The following is a 21,936-nucleotide window of genomic DNA, read 5'->3' on the forward strand; positions in this document are numbered from 1 at the left end:
CACACACACGAACAACATTATGCATATATATGATTTCTATATACATATGTGTGTGTTTAACAATAATAAAGTAAAAGAGGTCATAAAAATGAATTGGAGGCCAAGGAAAAGTGCAATACTCATCTATGAAATTGTCAAACAAAATAAATGTAGAAAGTTTCCTTCCATAAAAGCGTTTGAAAATATATTTCAAATATATATACATATATTTATATATAATTTGAAAAATACAAATATCATTTTAACTATGATACAATTGCCATATCTAATCTACAACATTTTTAAAAATGTAGAAAATGAGATATTGTGCCCTTATTACATTAAATGTATTATTACTTGTAACTCATTCCTACTATTGTAAGACCCTCAAGCCGCACGAGTGGCGAGGCCCATCCCCCTAGGACCACTAACTGCCAGTTTCCACCCATAGTACACTATAACTGCTCTAATTGCTGGAACCTTCCCTTGCTCTACAGAGTAAAATGCCCAATCTCTCAACATGGCATCCTACAAATCTCCATCCTGGAAAGCTCCACTCTGGAAAGTTCCACCCACTTTCCAAGAAAGTCTGTAAGCCCTGTGTATTGCCTGTTCAGTGTGCTGCTGTTTCTTGCCTGAGCAGAGGCAGCTACTCTGCTGCAATTCTCCCTGCCCCAATATGTCTCTTGTGTATGTTTTGTTGTGTGGTGGGACTTTTTGAGAGTAATTTAGTTTTTCTGAGGACATCTAAGGAAGCAAAAAATAGTAAAAAAAAATCCCATCCAAAGACCAACTCAGAAAATGTATTCTTTATATTTATAAAATTATCAGATTTCCAGAATATGCAACTTATTATAAACCCATTCAATATCGAGAAAAATATTATGGCATCACCCCTGAAAAACAGTTATTTAAAGGATAGAACAGTGATGTACTGAAAGACAAAACCTGAAGAATTAGGTCCTAAGCTAGATTTACACAGAGCTTCACTGATGAACTATGCCATATAAATCTTCTAAGTGTACTTGGAAACTCAGTTTATGCACCATCCATTACAAAAATGACAGTTTTCTTTCAAAAATAAATGTCACTTCAGAAATTTGCAGACATTTCTGAACTGTGTGATTCTTGACATATTAAATTATGAACCTATTTACTTCAGACCTGGTAAATAATATATCTTTTACACAATACACTGAGGCAACACCTGCCCAAAATGATATAGCCTGTGCCACAAGCTCTGGATTTCATATTGCTATAGCTAAAAAGAATTGTCATGCAAATTAATTACAGAATGATGATGTGCCAAATTTCAATTTACTTGATAAAAAATGTTAATGCTGGGGCAAGTAAAATGGCTCAGTAGATAAAGTCTCTTTTCTCACATCTGATGACCTGACTATAGTCTCTGAGACACAAACGTTAGAAAGAGAGAAATTACTCCTTCAAGTCGTCATCTAATTTCCACACACATGTCATGGCACCCTGAGACCCAGACCTAGAAACATATGCAATCACGGGGGGTGGAGGAGGGGAGACACACACTCATGGGGGTTAGAGGAGAGAGAAAAAGAGGGAATAAAAGAGAGCAAAAGAGGGCACAAGGAAAGAAAGAAAATTAACATTTTTAAATAACAGTGTTAATATCATTGAAAGTTATTCTATGCAGTATAGTAGACTCTATGCAGTACATGCAGTATAGCAGATTCGATTCAGTATAATTACAATTTAAGGAACTAAGTGACTAAAACGTGTGAACTCTTAGGAGGAATAAGAATTTCACTTTTGTTGTAATATGCAATTTATAGGCATATTAGCTGAATTAGATCAGGGAACCCAGTGGAAGTAGAGACGGATAGAGCCTAAGATCCAGAAGGGACAAAGGACACCAAGAAAACAAGACCCTCTGAATCAGCATAGGCAAAGCTCATACGTAGTCACAGAGACTGAAGGAACAATCACAGAGCCTTCATGCGTATGCACCAGGTCCTCTGTATATATATTATGGATTCAAATTTAGTGTTTTTTTAAAGGATTCCTGAGTGTGTGAATGAGTGTGTCTCTGATTCTTGCGTTCTTTTCCCTTTGTTGGTTTACCTTATCCAGTCACAAGGTGATTGATGGTTTTTGTTTTATTTTGTCACATCTTACTTTGTTATATTTTATTATTATCCCATAGAAGCCTCTTGTTTTTCTAATGAGAGACAGAAAAGGAGAGAATCTGGATGGGAGGTGAGGAGAAACTTGGAGGAAAAGAGGAAGGGGAAACTATATTCAGGATACATTGTATAAGAAAAGAGTCTATTTTCAATAAAAGAAAAAAGGACTAACACATCTCGGAATGTGGCTCAGTGATAGAACTTGCACTTAACATAGTCAAGGCACTAGTTTCACTTCTCTGGAAAAGAGAGAGAAAATCTTGAGTACAAATCTTTATATTTCTTATATTTTTGGTTGTGAGCCTAGCCAATGGCTGAACCATATCTCCAGCCCATTCCCCATTGAGGGCCTCACCCTCCCTGGGGATCTGAGTGGGAATTGGGAGGGGGGCTGGAGCCCTGGTGGGGACAGTGGAGGAGGAGGTGAGGGAGAGGAAGCTCGGGTTGACATGAGAAGCAAGCTTGTGTCTAATTTAAATGAAAAATGAAAAAATATCTTTATATTTCACACTTTCATTTTCTTCTCATAGATGATAAAAGGCAAAGAGATATCTAACTGGTTATCCAAGATCACAAAAGACCCAAAATGTAGTGCAAAGTGATACTCATTCTCTGGTATAGGCACATTGAAGAAAAATGTGCAAAAGAAAACAGATTTGTAAAAGGTGTGTACCAAGTGTGACATGCCTCCTGGATACATGATTAGAATGCCTTTTTTGATAAACATTGACACCACAGATTGCAATATTGTTAAATATCACCACCAAATTAAAGTGCATAATTTTAAAATAAAGATGAATTCTGATTAAGAGATAAATGAGGTGTCTTTATTGTATTTTGCAATCAGGCCATTTCCAGTCATTCTAGTTAAGTGAAAAACGCAAAGTGCCCTTTACTGTCTTTTCATTTTATTATTAAACAAATGTGCTTGCAATAGGGAGTGTAGAGTCAAAGAAATGCTTTTATAAAGGGAAACCCTCGCAGTTCAGAAATTGAGGAAATGTTCATTCAGGATCTTGTAAACATAACTTAAGAATTCATGGTTAAGATAAAATTTTAAAATCAAGACACATGTGATATTCTAATTTAAACTTTTGTTTGCTACTTATCTTCAGTCATTTTTGGTTCAACTATCAAATATATATCTGCATCTTTGAATTTCTTTATGATATGAAAATTAAGTTCATTACAATATGATTATAATGGTAATAATATTTATTATAGCTATAATTTATTAATCATTTTTATTCCAGAAACTATGCTACATTATTCATATCAATTAATAAAACTATAATTCTACTGAGTAGGTGATACTAGAGAACCATATCTCATTAAATAAATCTGAATCTTAGTGAAGCAAATGAATTTGCCCAAGAGCATGTAACAAATAAATAGAATATTTGCAATTCATATTTATTTCTGCCATCAGTAATATTTTCAAGGCCTAGCATGACGATTCAAAGGGTAATGTTATGCTTGCTATCAAAACTAATAAGTTGGGTTTGTTTCCAGGGTAGTGATATTAGGATAAGATATGAAATTCTTCCAAGATGTCTTTTAACCACACATGTGCTTACCTCTAACCATACATACCCACATCCACACACAATAAATGAATGACAATATATACATAACAATAATAAAGAAAAATAGTTCATGAATTTGAGAAGGATGAAACTCAACAGTAGACATGAGTCTCAGACATATATAAAGAACTGTAGGCAGCTAAAGAATTCTGAGAGTAGAAGGAATATTCTTCTCCAGGAAAAAGCACAACAATTAGTTGTCCATTGCAAAGTAGTCAGTCCCCCCAAACAAGTAACATTGTACACAGACTGGCAGGTTATATTTAACAATATAATGTATATATAACAAATGTACATAACAAAAGTTAATGAAAGGGGGGCTATAAATGTGAAAGAGAGCAAGGAGTAGAATATGGGAGGTTTTGGATGGGGGAAAATCAAAGGAGACAAATGATGTAAGTATGCTATAATCAAAAAGAAATAAAAGAATATTTAAAAAGAAAAATAGTTTAAAACATTCCCCCAAGTAATAATATGTTAACAAACTGTACCATAGTATTTAAACTATATTGTTTAAATCTTCTTTCCTAAATTGATATTCAAGTAAATATCTGTTTGTCCTTACAATTTATTTGGAAACGGCTTGGAGAAATGATATTAGATTTGAATACGTAAATTCAACAGCATGATGAATTTGTGTATCATTTTTTGTTTTTTTATTTTTGAGACACGGTTTCTCTGTATTGTTTTGTAGGCTGTCCTAGAACTTGCTCTGTAGACAAGGCTCGTCTCAAACTCACACAGATCTGCCTGCCTCTGCCTCCAGAATGCTTGGATTAAAGGCTTGCGCCACCAACTCCTGGCTCATTTTTCAGTTTTTTTATATTCTTGCCACTGAAGAAAGGAGAGTAGTGGTCAGTGAATTACCATAAGAATAATAATTAGCATTTCCATGTTCCTAATTATTTGTTACAAAATTGGATTCTTCTCATGAAACCAGCTCATTGATGTTCATGCCATCCCTCACCTCCATCTTTCTTCAAAGCTCCAGTTGCCTGCAGACCTCTGTCATTTCTTTGCATTTAGTAAGAGTTCTGGAATCTGGGTCTCAGTCTCATTCACCAACTCACATGTGAACACCCATGTTCTTTTAATATATGCAAAGTAGAACTAAGATTCTGGCCTCTCAATTATTCACTTCCTTAATTCAAGGAAGTTAATTTACTTAATTCACTCCATCTCATCTACCTAGTTTGGTGACCACATCCAATTCCTGATATCATTAGTAAAAGTATAAATTTTCCAAAGCTCCTTTTATTATCAATAATCCCATTCTGTAATTATTTGGGTTAATGTATTATCAACACCATTTGATATTCTGCATTAGAAATGAATCACTGGTTATCTTACTAGTTTTTGCTATTCTGAAAAGATACAAAAACATTATAATATATGGTGTCATACCATAGATATGTAAGTATCATGTTTGGATTCTTATAGCTAGTGATAACTTGCAAGTTAGCATATTCCAAGATTATATGACTACATATTTAATACAAGTAATGGCATCTACTGGGGTATGAATATTTTAAGGCAGGTTAATCCTGCATTTATATAATATGTTGCCTATTCTATGACATGGGGAATTAGGAGAAAGAATGGTTAAAAGAGTATTCTCAGAACTGGGGATACAGTTCAGTGATAAGAGTTCTTGCACAGCCTGAAAAAGACTTAGTTTGCTCTCCAACATCTCTGAGAATGAGGCAAAAGAGACAACATAAAATTTCCATATGAGTATGTTTAATGTGTCATATACTATTTTATGACAACTCTCAAGGAAAAAAGACAATCAATGGTAATTTGTGTTTTACATACTTCCAGGTGAACCCTATGCTAACTGTGGCCTGTGGTTAACCTTATGAGTTTAAACTGTTGATTTCAGATGTCGTCTTGGATATTGGACTCACCACCTTGCATATTTTATCTATTTTACTGAATTTCTGATATTTCAAAATAAGTTTAAAATCAACAGCTTATGCTGCACTGAGTTCTTAGAAAAAATAAGTACTGTAACATACTAAATATGAATGAGATTCATGTTCAGAATCAGACAAATCAGCGTTCACATTTTGTGTTTGTGAAATGAAAGTAGAGAATTATGAAACAATTTACTGGCTTTTTATTTAACTTAGATTCTTTACTGCTAAAGTGTATTAGTGATGAAAAGAGAACAAATACAATAAAGACATCATGAATGTGTTCATGTTAATATGAATAATGTATTTCAAATGAATGTAATATGAATAAATTATTTGGTTTCATATTAATTTGTAGATTAATAAATTATTTATAGATTTTCACAAATAAATTAATTGCTTATGCATGACAATATTTTATATTTGTTGTTATAAATGCTGGAAAATTAAACTTCAGAAGAACCTAATGAGATAGCAAGGGGTCAATGATGCAATTCAGGCTTGAAATAGTACCCAGTAATAAATAATAAATGTAGAATATTAAGAAAACAATTTGCAAGGCATTTACAAAATACTGAAAAGCATGAATATTGCCAGATCAAGGGTACTATCTCATATTCAGAGATTACCATGCCAAAACTGAATAGTAAAATCCCAGGTTATTACAGGCCAAAAAATATTAAAGGAAAAGTCACTGGTTTCTGAGGTTTTTTGGTGGGTTATGTTATCATATGAGTGCTGTTACTATAAACGCAGTTATGAAGACAATGAGTGTAACTGTCACATAATGTTATATCAGGCATATAGCCAATCCTGGAAGATTGGATTTATTTAAAGGCAAAATACATTTATTTATAGGTAATAGTGAAGCTTTAAATGAAGAGCAAAAAATGCAAGAAACAGGAGTACCTCATTGAACTTATTTTAGTTCAACACTATTTTTCATCTTCTTTAATAGAAAGTCACCATTATATACATAATTATGCTCTGATTTGGGGGAAATTATTTAATCTCAGTAGTGTTACTTTACAACTAGTTAAAGAAAGGCAGTAATTATCAATATTTTAAAAATTCAAATAAAAGATAGTAATTAAATATTTGTTTCTCAAATTTAAATTCTACTGATAAACACAAATTCAATTTCTATTGATACTTAAGATACCATTATGTATAATAGCTCATTACTTAACACAAACTGAATAATATGTACTGCTTACTGTCTTTGTTCTAAAAAAACTCACTGAATTATAAACAATTATGTATCAGCTGGCCTTGACTAGTGGGCATTTCTTATGTCATAAGAGGGAGGAAGGACAACCAACACAGATTATTATTAAATTTTTATAGATTATTTTTGATATTTAATTAATAATAATTTGTATAGCATCAAGTGAAAAAATGGGAAAAGATGAATAAGCAGTTACATATAAACTATATTTTGAGAGAAATAGGAATGTCTAAATTATCAGTGATTGAGAAATACAGCCCCACATCCACCCCTCGGGAAACGTGGCCACTCTTGACCTATTTGGCAGCTAGATGGGATTGGGAAGTACAAAGAAAAATCATACAAGATAAATCTCAGCTACCATCCTGAGCAAAACAGAGCTATTTCTAATACCTTTCACTTCTCTTCAAAGAAAGAGCTTGTATGATATGGTTTCCAAGTTTTCTAATTGCACTACAGTATATATTTCCTTGTCATAGTCAGTTTACATGTTTATCTTATGATTCAATTTTTGGACAAGAGATTTAATTATTCTGTAAGGGATCAATTGAATGATGAGATACACAACCTTCTAATGTCTCTAGACCAATTATTGGAATCAAGTACAAATGTAATACGCTCAGTTTATGACACAGAGTTCCATAAGCTAAATAGCTCAGTTTGCTCAATGTAGTCAATATACGTAATTTACTTTACACTAAGTGATGATAATGACACAAATGGCAAGTTTATTTTCAAATGGTAAAAGTAAGTCAATAGCTGGATCTTGAGTAGAAAAAAAACTATATTGCACATCTATAGAAATTTCAATTTTCTAAATTAACTTTTATGTTTTAAAATGAAATACAGATAATGTTTTATGAGACACAAGAATCCATTTGTTTAAATCGTAACTTAATCTTTAGCACCATAGGAATGTGTATTGTTTCATAAATGATTTATAACACTTAAATGAATAGGATATTTAGAGGAGTTTTGAAGGAAAAGTGGGAATTAAAATTGCAGCAGGCTGAAGAAAGCATTCCCAAAGATGACTGTGTGCTAAGATCCCAAATCTATGACCATTTCACCTTAGATGGAAAAGCAGACATGAAAGTAGCAGGTGGGATGAAAACAGTTAGTTAGCTCAAATTGTGATATGGAGATAAGTTGATGTACTGACGGGCATAATGTAATCAGAGTTTAAACCCTTTATCACTAATGATAAAGCATGCTGGGCCAAAGGTTTTCATAGTGTTCTACCTATATTACTCATACATATTTCTTTATTCCAGAGGATGTCTAGTTGAATCTTGGGAACAATTAGATGATGTGACCATTATGAAACAGCATTTCATACTCCATGATATTTTTCAAAGGCTTCCAACGGTGAACCATTAAATGTCTACTGGATCTGACCTTGTATGAACTTACACATTTTAAATCTCCAAAATAAGGACTATTGAGAAGTTATACTAATTACAGAAATATTTTTCAAGTATAATATAAATATAGACCACTATAATACATATGTATGAATTAATTACTTAATATAGCATATAATAAATGTATATATATATATTAGTATCTTGTAAATAAATGCAGCTGGTGTAGTGATAAAACAAACTTATACATATTTAAGCATGGCCAACTATTATCATAGTGCTATTCTGGAGAAGGTACAGAATACTTTTTCATAAAGCAACCCTAAGATTTTTGGTCTAAATATATTCTTTATTCTAAGTACAGCAGTCATAAAGAAATTACCAAGATAAATGACTATCAAGCTGGAAAGATAGAAATAAAGCAGCTGTACATATCTGAACTTAAAGGATTTATATCAAAAAAGAATAATTTGGGTGCCTCAAACTATAGCTTGCTCTTTAAATGCAAAAGTTAACTCTGTACCTATCAGAATAAATATAACAGTAAACATTTCAAAAAGCCATTAGTTTGGAATAAAGTATAGTTCCAGTTATCCATTGTGCCATAGCTAGCTAAGGTTGTTGGCAGAGGTTGACAACTCCAAGGATTTCAGATGACTCAAATGACAAGTGTGATATGATTGATCCAAATGAACATTTTTTTTCTTGTTGAGTGGCGCAGACATCCTGCTGGCAGTAAAAGTGTTTTCATAGACTCTTAGGATATTTCTCAAAAAAACCAAAAACCCATCACAGTATTTTTAAATGAATAACTTTTAAATTAAGCATTCAAAATAGTACCTTTGCTTCATTAATACTTGCTTAAGCTAATCCAGACATATTAAGAGCTTTGCTGTGCTTTCACAGAGGATGATACATGAAACACGTCTTAACAGCAAGGTTGTAATAGCATAATTTTCCTACCTTTTCATGACTGAGCATGATTCAAGCTTGCTTTCATTTTTGCAAAAGTACTGAAATGTCAACCAGTGATTCACAAATTCTAAATTCTTGTACCAATAAATATAAACAATCAGTAAAACACAATAACTTTTGAACAGGAAGATCTTTATGTCACATAGAAATTGTAAATCCATGTTCACACATGTTTGTATATGTGTATATAATTTGTGCAATCTTTACAACATATACAGATGTGTGTAGCATGAGTATATGTATGTATAACATATACAGCTGCATTGACATTTATTTATTCATATACCCCTCTCTCTTTCTACTTTCCTATGAAAGAAAAATAGGATAATTGAAAAGCATTATGGAAAATGCTATAAAATTTTATCATCTGGCAGTTCATAAAAAGGTACCTTTTTTGGAACATCTTCATTAAATATAAAAATGGTACTGCATTGCTCCTGGAAATTTAGAGGAGTTCTACTTCAGTGGCAATGACTACATACTTTGAGAGATTTCTGCCATAACTATCAGTGATATTTACTATCAGCTCATATATTTGCAAAATTAATAAAGATACTAATTGGTCCCTTTGAAAAACATCTTTGCATGTGGTGGATTGATTTGAAAACCTTTTGAATGAAACTGTGATCTGCAGGATTATTATTCTGAAATAATAGCACAGCTTGTGATTGATGAGCCCACAGGGCCTGAAGAACTTCACAGAATGCAGAAGAAAATGATCTGTGGTAAGGAAGCATAATAATTATGAATTTATCAAGACATTATTTTTCCTTTGTGGTAGACAGTATACAGCATTATTTGTACAAGTGGCAGTTCCATCATAATTCTGGCCACAATGGTAATATTGCCACCACCATAGTAACAACATTATAGCACACACACACACACACACCTGAATTCTTTCAATGAGATCAATAATCTTAAACTAATTATTTCTTTATGAATGCTGCTTTAGTTTTTAAATGATGCAATATTGTGTGTGTGTATGTGTCACCTTTCTTTGTATTTATAGATATTTGATTAAGTTTAACCATGAGCTACAGAAAATGTACAAATTATGGTCTTAGAATTCACAGATTTCAATGGCTGATACTGAGATGGAAATCAGCTATAATTCATAGCTCCTAGTTTTGTAATTTCACAAAATCATTGGGCTGTGGACTAATACAGAAGTAAATGAAAGAGACAGAAATATCGGTTCCAGCATTTCCTCATTCTGTGTTTCCACACACTAGCAGATCTGCTTATATGAGAGAAGCGCTGGAACTTCAGCTTGAATAATCATAATGAAGAATTGTGCCAAAATTTCTTGATAGTGATACTACTCATAGACTGTGATCCATGTTATAGAAAACAATGTGAATTCAAAGTAGAAACACAGGAGTTGATTTTATAACTAAGATCTCAGGCAGAACTGAGAATGAGGGTCTTGATTTATTTTTCTTTTCAGATTTGGGTTACTTCTGCAAAACATGTTCAAAAACTTTTTTTTTTGGTTTTACGAGACAGGGTTTCTCTGTAATTTTTTGGAGGCTGTCGGTCCAGCCCAGCCTCGAACTCACAGAGATCCTCCTGCCTCTGCCTCCCGAGTGCTGGGACTAAAGGCGTGCACCACCACCGCCCGGCTCTAAAAACTTTTAATTTGTCATTTTGCACCACTGCTTGTGCATTGCAAATTTGGTAAAACAAAAAATAGTGTTGAAAGTTGTGAGGTATTTTACTGCTGAAACTTGAAGTACAATTCCAGACTTTATGCTTCCTCTTGTAATTTCTGGACCAGAAATATCTATTCATGACCATTCAAGTGTATTGCATACTTTTAACCTAGACCAAGCATGCTAATATATTATTCCATGAATAAATTAGTAAGGAGAGCAAAAGTGCCTCAGGGCACTATTTCCTGTTAATATTGTTTAACAAATATTGATTCATAATGATGGCATTTAGTGTAGAACCATGAAAAAACAAACAAAAATCACCTCCTTAATGGAATTTAGATTCCAAGTATGTGAGAAGGTAAATTAGAATGAAAGGTGGACAGAAATACAGAGAGTGAAATTGAGTTGACAGTGGTTTGGAAATGTCTTCCTTGATGGATAATTTATGCAAAAATCAAAAGCATGTTATAAAGTGCACAAAATGCTATTTTGAAGAGTCATTCATCAAAGAGGACAGCAAGCGGAAGAATGGTAGTAGGCAAGGTTACATCACAGCCAGATTTGAATGCTATACAGACCCTTTGTGTCATTTGGGGGTGAGCGTTGCAGAGGGGTAGTAACTCTTTCTTATTATGAGATAAGATGCCTTAAGCTGATTCTGAGAAAATAAGTGGCATGCACCTGTCTTTGCTTTAATGAAATCATTCCAGCAGCTGAATTGTGAATTAATTTATGAAAGACAAGGAGGAAGATACGTATAAATAATCAAGGCCAAATATGATGGTGACTTGGGATCATGACACTAGAACTGGAAATGTGGGTAGTAAGGTTTTGCTTGGTTGAAGAGAAAGACAAAGGTATTTCTGACAGATCATATGGTTTATGAGAGCAAAAGAACAAGAAAATCATTAACAATTTCAATCTTTCATTAAACAGCAGTTATGACACAAGTAACTATCATGGACACCAAGTAGTAGCTGAGTTTGCAGACTAAACCAATAGCATGTGAGTATCAGAACGAAATATCCACTACAGACAAATTTAGTTGGGTACATGATTCTGGTGTTTAGGAATATGTTCTGGGTTTGAGATTCATATTTAAGAGCTGTCCATCTAGAACAAACATTCCAACTCAGAGGACTGGATGGGATTACTATGGAGGTGAGTATTAACAGAAAATATATGCACTCTTTCTTCTGATTCTCTCTAATGTTCAAGAATGATAGGAGGCAGGGGAAAATGCACTTAGTTGCTTTTGAATATACCAATCTGTTTACCTGAATTGATCTATTCCTAGGCAAGGGTAGATAAGTCAACGTCTGAGGCACTTGGCATACAAGCATGAAGCCAGAGCTTTGGACCTGTAGCACTCATGTAAACGTAGAGTAGGTGCTACAATTCTCTTGTAATTACAGTCCTCCAGAAGGAAAAGACAGACACTCTCAATCAAGCTAACTGGAGTAGCAATATCCATGATCACAGAGCATGAATTAAGAGATCTTGCCTGAATGGACAAATTTATTAATATCTTGCTTGTACAAATAAAACCTATCTGAAAGTCAGAGAATGGAGCTTGCTACTAGCTAACCATAGAGGTCTGAAGGTCTTACAGACAGATAGGAAGTGAGATAGTTGGGTGGAAACAGGATATAAGCAGGGAGACGTAGGAACTTGCTCTCTTATCTGCTGAGTTGCGAAGGAGGTAAGGTGAGAGATCCCAACTCAACATTTTTAGACCCCTAGCAACTAGCCCATCACAGAGTGGCTTGCCCTTCTGCCCTCTCCTGAGAAACCGGAGACCTCAAGATAAACCTAAAAGATAACCCTCCCTTATCCAGGAACTAGCTCACCACACTCCTGCTCAATGTTTAACTGTACAATGCCTAAATAATGCTTGCTTGAGATAACCTTCCTGTTAAGACATAAGCTATCATTTAACTTCCTCATCCGTTATGTTTATGATGTTTGCCTAACTCCCCGATTCAGTTTTTCCCTTTAAAAAAACCCCAACTGCAGTTACTAGGGGTCAAACTCCTCTGCCCCTGCGAGAGTCATGAGCTCGGTCCCAGTGCACTGGTTCCCCAAATAAACCTCGTGTGCTTGCAGCAATAACGGTCTCTCTTGAATTATTGGGGCGTCGGCTTAACCCGAGGCTTGAGTGAGGGTCTCCCCACTCTGGGGGTCTTTCAAAGGTATGCTGTGGCTTGCTCCTTCTCTCTGACCTTTCAGCATTATCCTTTATATCTGACTCTGGATTTTTATTACTTAGACCAATTAAGAGCTCCTTTTATGGACAAGAAGGAGAAAAATAGACAAAAATTCTTTATGCGAACCTCAGTCCTCTATATTCATAAGTCCACATGTGCACCTGCAATCAAAAAGTACTCTTTAATAAGATCATGTGTAAATATATATACAAATACACATGGATAGGATAAGAAAGTATTCTTAACTGAATATTGACTTTCAGTGTGAAACTAGAAATTATAGACTGTATGATAGCATTATTTTTTACTAGTTTTGCCTTTGTCCTTAATGACTATGCTCAATTGCTATGCTTTGTCACACTCAAAAGTTATTAATCAGCATACTTTGTATTGTTTATTATCTTATGGCACATGCCTTTAATCCTATCACTTGGGAGGCAGAGGGAGGAGGATATCCAAGTTATAGGTCAGCCTGATTTACAGAGTAAGTTGTTCCAGGACAGCCCAGGCTACACACACACACACACACACACACACACACACACGAAACCATTTGAATCCCCCCCCAAATTTTAAAAAACAAAAAGGAAACTTTAGCCAGGGGTGGTGGCACATACTTTTAATCCCAGGACTTGGGAGAGAGAGGCAGATGGATCACTGTGAGCTCACTATTTTCCAAGTAGGCTAGTTTGCCATATGACCCTAAAATTTTCCTGTCACTGCTCTGTGCAGCACTCTGGTTTGTCTATGGATTCAGATTTTGTGATAGCAATAATATCACACAATTGTTTTGTGTATCTTTCTAAATGCATCATATAAGGAAACATAATTTATTATGGGTTGCCGGGCGTTGGTGGCACACGCCTTTAATCCCAGTACTCGGGAGGCAGAGGCAGGCGGATCTCTGTGAGTTCGAGGCCAGGCTGGACCGACAGCCTCCAAAACAGAGAAACCCTGCCTCGTAAAACCAAAAAAAAATTTATTATGGGTCATTTTATCCTGATTAACATAATATTTAAATAATTATAATAATAAAATTGTGGAGAGAAATTCATTGTTTTTATCATTTTCTATGGTACAAAACGAAATAGACAAGTTTAATGTTATCCATCAATAGTTTATCAGATATTTATATAGTTAGTATATAAATAAAACTTATTTAGAAATTTCTAGTTCTAACTGAATAGATGAAATATGGGAGTTAAAAAACTGGCCTTGCTAGTTCAAATAAAAAATAGAAAAAATGGTTTGAACCACTAAATGATTCTCCCTCCATAATGTAGTTTCATTTTGTAAATCATTTGTATAGTCTCTAATGCATTGTGAAATTATTAAATATTGAATTCTGGCTTCAGAATGCATATTGATAATATGCCCCAAACAATGATATTGATTCATTTTATGTGATAGAAATTCAACTTTTGTAAAGTAGAATTTACTGCTTATAAACGATTATTTCCAAAAGACTTATAGAATGATAAATGCATAAATGAAGAGCAGTTTTACTATACCTTACATCTACCTGATTACTATATTTCTTACACAGAAGATATACTATCCTAATTTTTCTATGAAAAAATTATCATGAAGAAGCTTTGGTTCCTTATAGAATTGTATTCCTCACTCACAAAGCATGAAAACAGAAGTAATGATAAAGTTAGGTTTCAGCGATAAAATGAAAAGAATAATGTGAACATATAAAGAACTCAATATACATCAGTTTAAAAAATGTGGTATGAAACTAAACACAAAGTTCTCAACAAATGAAATATGAATGGCTGGGAAACATTTTAAAAATGTTCAACATCTTTAGCTACTAGGGAGTTGTAAATTAAAACTACTTTGAGGTTTTACACTGCCTCAGTCAGAATTGCTAACATAAAAACAAACAAACAAGTGACAAATGTCTCAGATATGGGAAAAGGGAAATATTTAATCACTTCTGGTAGAAGTATAAACTGGTAAATCTGCTATTTAAGTCAGTGTGGAAATTCTTCAGGAATCTGAAAATCGGTTACCTCAAGATCCTGGCATTCCAGTCTTGAGAGTTTACCCAAAGGACTCTATATCTTACTACAGAGATACGTGTTCATTGCCGTTCTAGGCATAATAGTCAAGAAATAGAAACAGTCTAGATAGTTATCAACTGATGAATGCCTAATCAAAATGTGGTACATTTACACAATGGAATTTTATATAGCTGCTAAGAAAAATGATATTTTCATGTAAGTTGAATGACCTGGAAACAGTCTTACAGAGTAGGGTAACACTCAGATTCAGAAAGACAAATATTATACTTTTTTCTTTATACGGTTGATACCTTTGTATATGTGTGTTTCATTTGGAATATATATAGTGGTAAGTGTGACAGAACATCAGCATCAGTTTATATTGGCTCCGAAAAGATGACTCAAACATTAGGAGCACTTTCTGCTCTTTCTCAGGACCAGAGATTAGACCCTAAAAACCACATAGATGGGTTACAACCAACTGCTTCTCCAACTCCAAGGGTTATGATACTATCTTTTTGTCTCTGAGGGCACTGCATTCATGTGGTGCAATACATGTGTGCAGACAAATACTCATATATATAATAAAAATAAGTAGTTTTGAAAAACAACTAGTTTATACTATTTTATTTCCTCTAATATTTCTTTTAACGAAATGTAACATTTTATCAATTTATTCTACCCTCAAGAATCATGTTTGTAAGCTTTACCAAGATTGCTTTGCAAATAGACTTTGATTGCTTCTGTAAGAAATGTCTTACGTGCTTAGCATGTGGGAGCACTTAGAATCAATACTGCAATAAAGTAATATGAAGACATTTATAATTTTTATATACTATAAAATTATTTATATATACAATAATTCTGCTTTATAATATCATATGAAAAAATGTCAATATTGTGTTTTTATTGAAAGTCCTTGCTTAGCATACTTTATAAATTGTGATTGTCAGTGCTTCTCTGTGTCTATATACCCTTTGCAATAAAATGAGTATGACAATTGAATATTGCCTAAAATGTTTTTAATGGAACTAACAGGCTTTCTAATGTCCTTACTAAATAAGGACTAACCCTAACCCTTAACAAATAGTGAATACTGAAAATACAAACTGTTAGTTGGATCTTTTTATCTTTTAAAATTATTTTATTTTCATTATCTTTCTTACCATTTTATTATCCATTATCAGCTATTTTCAGAATGTTTATGTCACCTTAAAATTTACATTTTGAGAGCTAGTCCCCAAGAGAGTAGAAATTTTTGAGCTGAATAGCTCATGCAGATATTGTCTTTGCAGATGTGAGTGTGAGTCTTATAAAGGGAGACAGGAGAGCTTGTTTTACCTTACCACCATGCAATGAGTCACTAAGAAAGCACTACCCATGAAGTAGATTGGGAGCTCATTGCACTCTGAGTATGCTGGATCATTGCTCTTGCACATTCAAGCTGTCAGTAATTGTTTACTTTTGTTTACAAACTACTCAGTTTATAGTATTTGGTCAGGGTAGCCATATGGTCTTTGTGTCTTACAAATCATATAAGTGATTCCCTCAGGGAAACCACCATAAAATTCTAGAATGTAGTGACAGTTAATTCTTTTCATCCTTTCTAAAAAGATCACCTCTTTTGTTCATAAAGTAAGCACTTATTAGTGAAATGTATCCAATTTAGTCTTACATATTTTTATGTGATTATTCACTTCACTTTTGTATTATATTTAAATAGAACCTGCACAATACTGCTGAAAAGTCTCTGTTCTATATATACTATTTACATTCTATATACATACAAAATTCAAAATATCCTGAGAGCTTAATCACAAAGTAAGATGTAGCTTTAAAATTACTAAAGATTAAGAGATGCCATTTTGATGGATCGCTATTCTTCCATCTTCATTTGAAATGTATTATAAATCTTAATAAGTATTTTATAAATTATATAGTTATATCTAGTGTTGTATGACAATTGTATCAAAATATTTGTAGGTAGCACTAAGATGTGTTTTGGTAACTTGATAGTTATTAGCAGACTGACAAGATTTAATGACTAACATCTTTCCCCACTGAAATCACTGGTGTTATTCTGTCATAAAGTAGTTAAGAATGACATATTGATTTTATATAAACTCACATTTTTCAATGAACTGGAACAGCTTTGGAAGTAATTTTGGCTGTTTGAAGTTATGTTTTAATATACTAACATTATATCAGAAAACTCTTATAGCTAGTAGATTTGGTGGTGTGATATCTATGTAGGTATGAGTGTGTTTGTATGTGTGTGTGTGTGTGTCTGTGTTTGTATGTGTGTGTTTGCATGCCCATGCATGCATAGATGATCATGTATGTGTACTTAAAATTTTAAGTAATAAGGCATGGAAGCACATTAAACAATCTATGTAAATTTTAGATACTACTTAACAATTACATATTGTTCAGTGATTTGTTCTATTGAAAAGACTAAATTGAATAACACTTCAAAATTTTCTTATACAGTGATTGTTAACAGTCAACAAAACATTATGGTAATGTATTCTGTATGCCAATTTTTTATACTGGCACATTCAATTTCAAAGGGCAAGATGACTTATGAAAGGTTACAAATTACATCAACATGATAATGTTGATTATACACATTAATGCTTAGCTTTGACAAGCCAAAATGATTGCTTTTGCTAACCATACATATTCTATTTAAAAAGCTCCAGGAACAGATTTATGTTTCCAAATGACATAAGAATTTGGAAACATCAACAAATAAAATAAATCTTAAACATTTGTGTCTGAAACTTACTGTTAAAATATCCTCATTTTAACATAAAGTTTAATTCATACTCATAGGTACATATTTACCTACTCTGGAGAACCTAACTAAAAGAAAGAAATATAATGTAATATTTGGAACAGTAACAGTTAGGTCAATTCAGGTACTATCTACACCACCTATCAAACATGGCACAGAGTGAGGAAAGGAATCTCTAGGATTTTCTGTAAATTTCATCAAAGTCTACAGGATGTAATTTCCATTATTCAAAATTCATCAGAAATAGGCATTATGCACCTCCTATTATCAACATTGTTAAAACATATATACATTTTAATACATGTAGAAAGAAGGTAGGGAAAAGTAGCACACTTTATATACGTTGACAGTATGCATGTGTGTGTGTGTGTGTGTTTGTGTGTGTGTGTCTGTATATGGTGTACTCATCCTTTAACACTCTCAGTGAATTGGATCTAGGACTGTCTTCCAAAACCAATGATTAATTTACTCCTTTAAATAAAATGGTGTGGCAGTCAGAAACTATGAATGACCTGCCTTCCATCTAAACTGCCTCTCCCTAGAGTCTGTTACCTAAGACTCCTCCTATAGTTCACATCAACCCAGCAGAGTAGACTTCCACATAATACTAAGTGCCTGCATATAGAAACTAGAGAATTCTCATATCAGTAACTTAACAAAACACCTGAAAGCGATAGAACTAAAAGAAGTAGACATAAACAAGAGGAGCAGAAGGCAAGAAATAATAAAACTCGGGGCTGCAACCAATAAAATAGAAACAGAGAACAATACAAAGAATCAATGAAGCAAATACTTGGTTCTTTGAGATAAATCAACCAGATAGGTAAGCCCATATCCAAAGTAAGTAAAAGGAAGAGAAAGACACAAAAGTTAGCAATATCAGAAATGAAAAGGGGCATAATAACAGACACTGAGGAAATCCAAAGTATCATTAGGTTATAGGTCAAAAACCAGTACTCCACAAAATTAGAAATCTTAAAGAAACAGACAATTTTATCAATAGATACCATTACCAAACTTAAATTAAGATTAGATTATCATTCAAATAGACCTATAAACCCCAAGGAAATAGGAGCAATCATTAAAATTCTCCCAACCAAAAGCAGCCCAGGGCCATACAATTTCAGTGCAGAATTCTACCAGGCCTTCAAAGAGGAGCTAATGCCCGTACTCTACAAAGCAGAAACAGAAGGAACACAACCAGATTCATTTCATAAGGTCACAGTCATACTGATACCTAAAATGCACAAAGAGTCAACAAAAAAACAGAATTACAGACCAATTTCCCTATAAACATAGATGTAAACATACTCAATAAAATACAAGCAAACTGGCATGGGCAATCTATGGGGCCCTGGGCAGTGGGTCAGTGTTTATCCCTGGCATACAAACAGACATCATATGTCCATAACACAAAGATGGATGCTCTCTCAGCCTGGACTCTTTGGGGTATGCCTGGACCCTGCCCAGAGTAAAATGGCAGACTCTAGATATCCCCTATTTGGAAGGAAGTGACGATAGGTTGGGAGGCTAGGGGGCATAGTAGGGGGTGCGGGAGGAGTGGAGGGAGAAGGAACTGGGATTGACATGTGAAACAAGCTATTTAAAATTAAAATAATAAAAAACCCAAAATTAAAAAATACAAGCAAACTGAATCCAAGAACACATAAAAAAGATCATCCACTACTATCAGGTAGGTTGCATCCTACAATTGTAGAGATGGTTCAACATATGAAAATCAATGTAATCCCATAGAAAGAAACTGAAAGAAAAAAAATAACAAAAAACACATGAACATCTCATTAGATGCTTAAAAAACCTTTGACAAAATCCAGCATTCATTCGTAATAAAAGTCTTGGAGAGATCAGAGATATAAGAGACATACACAAACATAATAAAGACAATAAAGAGCAAACTGGCAGTCAACATCAAATTAAATGGAGATAAATTTAGAGCAATTTCACTAAAATCAGGAACAGGACAAGGATGTCCACTCTCCCCATATCTATTCAACACAGTCCTTGAAGATTTAGCTAGGGAAATAATAGAATATTATTTTACACTGTGTGAATATGTCATTGTGATTGGTTTAATAAAGAAAGTTACTACAGTTATGCAGGATAGGTTGGGGGAGAACAAAACGAACAGAATTCTCAGAAGAAAAGAGCAGAATGTGAGGAGATGCCATGAAATGAAGAATGAGTAGGATAAGAAGTATGTACATGAGGTAAATGAGCCTTGGGGTTGTGGTGATATATTATTTATGATTCATTAAAGCTTGTCTGAGTATTCAGAAATCAAAGTCCAGCTACAAGCCATAGAAGTCAGGTTCACACCTTTATTCCCAGCAGCCAGAAGCTAGGAGGTGGTTGGTACATACCTTTAATCCTCAGGCTCAGGATTAAGAGGTAGATAGACCTCTGTGAGTTCAAAGCCACCCAGATCTACACAAGATTGATCCAGTCCTAAATAGAAACAACTTACACAAAGATGATCTCAGCACCTGTGATCACATGCCTTTAATCCCAGCATTAGGGAGGTATATAAAATAGGGCCAAGGTCTCAGTATCAGGCATTCATTCTCCAGCTACCTTGAGGACAGGAAGACATGGAAGTCTCAGGATTCTCCAGCCACACTAAGGAGAGGCATTAGAATCAGTCCATTCTGCCCGAAGTAGTGGTAAGGGTTGGTGGCCAGCAACTTCGCTTTTCTGTTCTTCAGCTTGAAGTGTGAACCCAAATATCAGTCTCTGGGTCTTTTATTTATTCATGAAAATTAGAATAGCACATATATTAATAGAAATGGGTTATGTTAAGTTACAAGAGCTAGCTGAAACCACATCTAAGCTATGGGGCAAGCATTTAAAATTAGGATGAAGTCTCTGTGTGGAGTGGCTATCAGGACACAAATTGGAAAGGAAGAATTCAAAGTGTCAATATTTGTAGATGATATGAAAGTATATACACATAAACAACCCTCAAAATTCTACCAGGGAACACCTATGCTGATAAACTCCTTCAAACACCTTCACTGAAGTGGCTGATTCCAAAAATAAATTTAAAAAAGATCAGCAGTCCTCCTATATGCAAAATATAAACAGGCCAAGAAAGAAATCAGAGAAACAACACCCTATGCAACAGCCGTAAACAATACAAAATATCTCAGTGTAACTGAACAAGTGAAAGACCTGAATGAAAAGAAATTCAAGTCTTTGAAGAAAGAAATTGAAGAAGACATCAGAAGATTGAAAGATCTAAGATGTTCATGGGTCAGTAGTATAAACAGAGTAAAAACAGCCATTTTACCTAAAGGAACCTACATATTCAATGCAATCCTCATCAAAATTTTACCACAATTCTTTTCATACCTTGAAAGAACAATACTCAACTTCTCATGGAAAAACAGAAAACTCAGAATAGCTAATACAATCCCATACAATAAAAGAACTTCAAGCTGCACTATGGAATAATAGTTATAAAAAGGCCTGGTGTTCGCAAGGACACAGACAGGCTGATCAGGGGAATCAAATCAAAGAACCAGAAATAAATCCACACTCCTATGGATGATAAATTTTGGACAAAGTAGCCAAAATTATACAATGGAAAAAAGAAAACATCATCAATACATGGTGCTACTCTAACTGGATATGAGCATGTAGAAGAGCATAAAAAGTTTCATATCAACCATCCTGCACAAAACTCAAGTCCAAGTATATCAGAGATATAAACATAAGGTCAGATACACTGAACCTGATAGAAGATAAAGCGGGGATCTTCCTGAACATAACACCAAAAGTGTAGGTACTAAGATTGCAATTAATAAATGGAACCTAATGAAACTGAAAAAAATTCTGTAAGGCAAAGGCCACTGTCAAAAGGACAAAGTCAGAGCCTAAAGAATGGGAAAAGATCTTCATCAAACCCACATCTGGCATAGAGCTAAAATATAAACTATATTAAGAACTCAAGAAACCAGACATCAAGACACCAAATAATCCAATTAAAAAGTGGGGTACAAATCTACACAGAGAATTCTCAACAGAGGCATGTCAAATGG

The 21,936-nt window shown here is 34.0% G+C and overlaps 1 protein-coding gene across 2 annotated transcripts in view; it reads right to left on the reverse strand.

The window, feature by feature from the left end:
* The window catches only part of Il1rapl1 (interleukin 1 receptor accessory protein like 1), a 1,266,931-nt gene that overhangs the window by 768,046 nt on the left and 476,949 nt on the right, over nucleotides 1-21,936 (reverse strand). The gene's annotated exons all lie outside the window — the stretch shown is intronic.

Source organism: Mesocricetus auratus, unplaced genomic scaffold (genome assembly GCF_017639785.1).
Source record: "Mesocricetus auratus isolate SY011 unplaced genomic scaffold, BCM_Maur_2.0 Super-Scaffold_100003, whole genome shotgun sequence".
NCBI classification, from domain to species: Eukaryota; Metazoa; Chordata; class Mammalia; order Rodentia; family Cricetidae; genus Mesocricetus; species Mesocricetus auratus.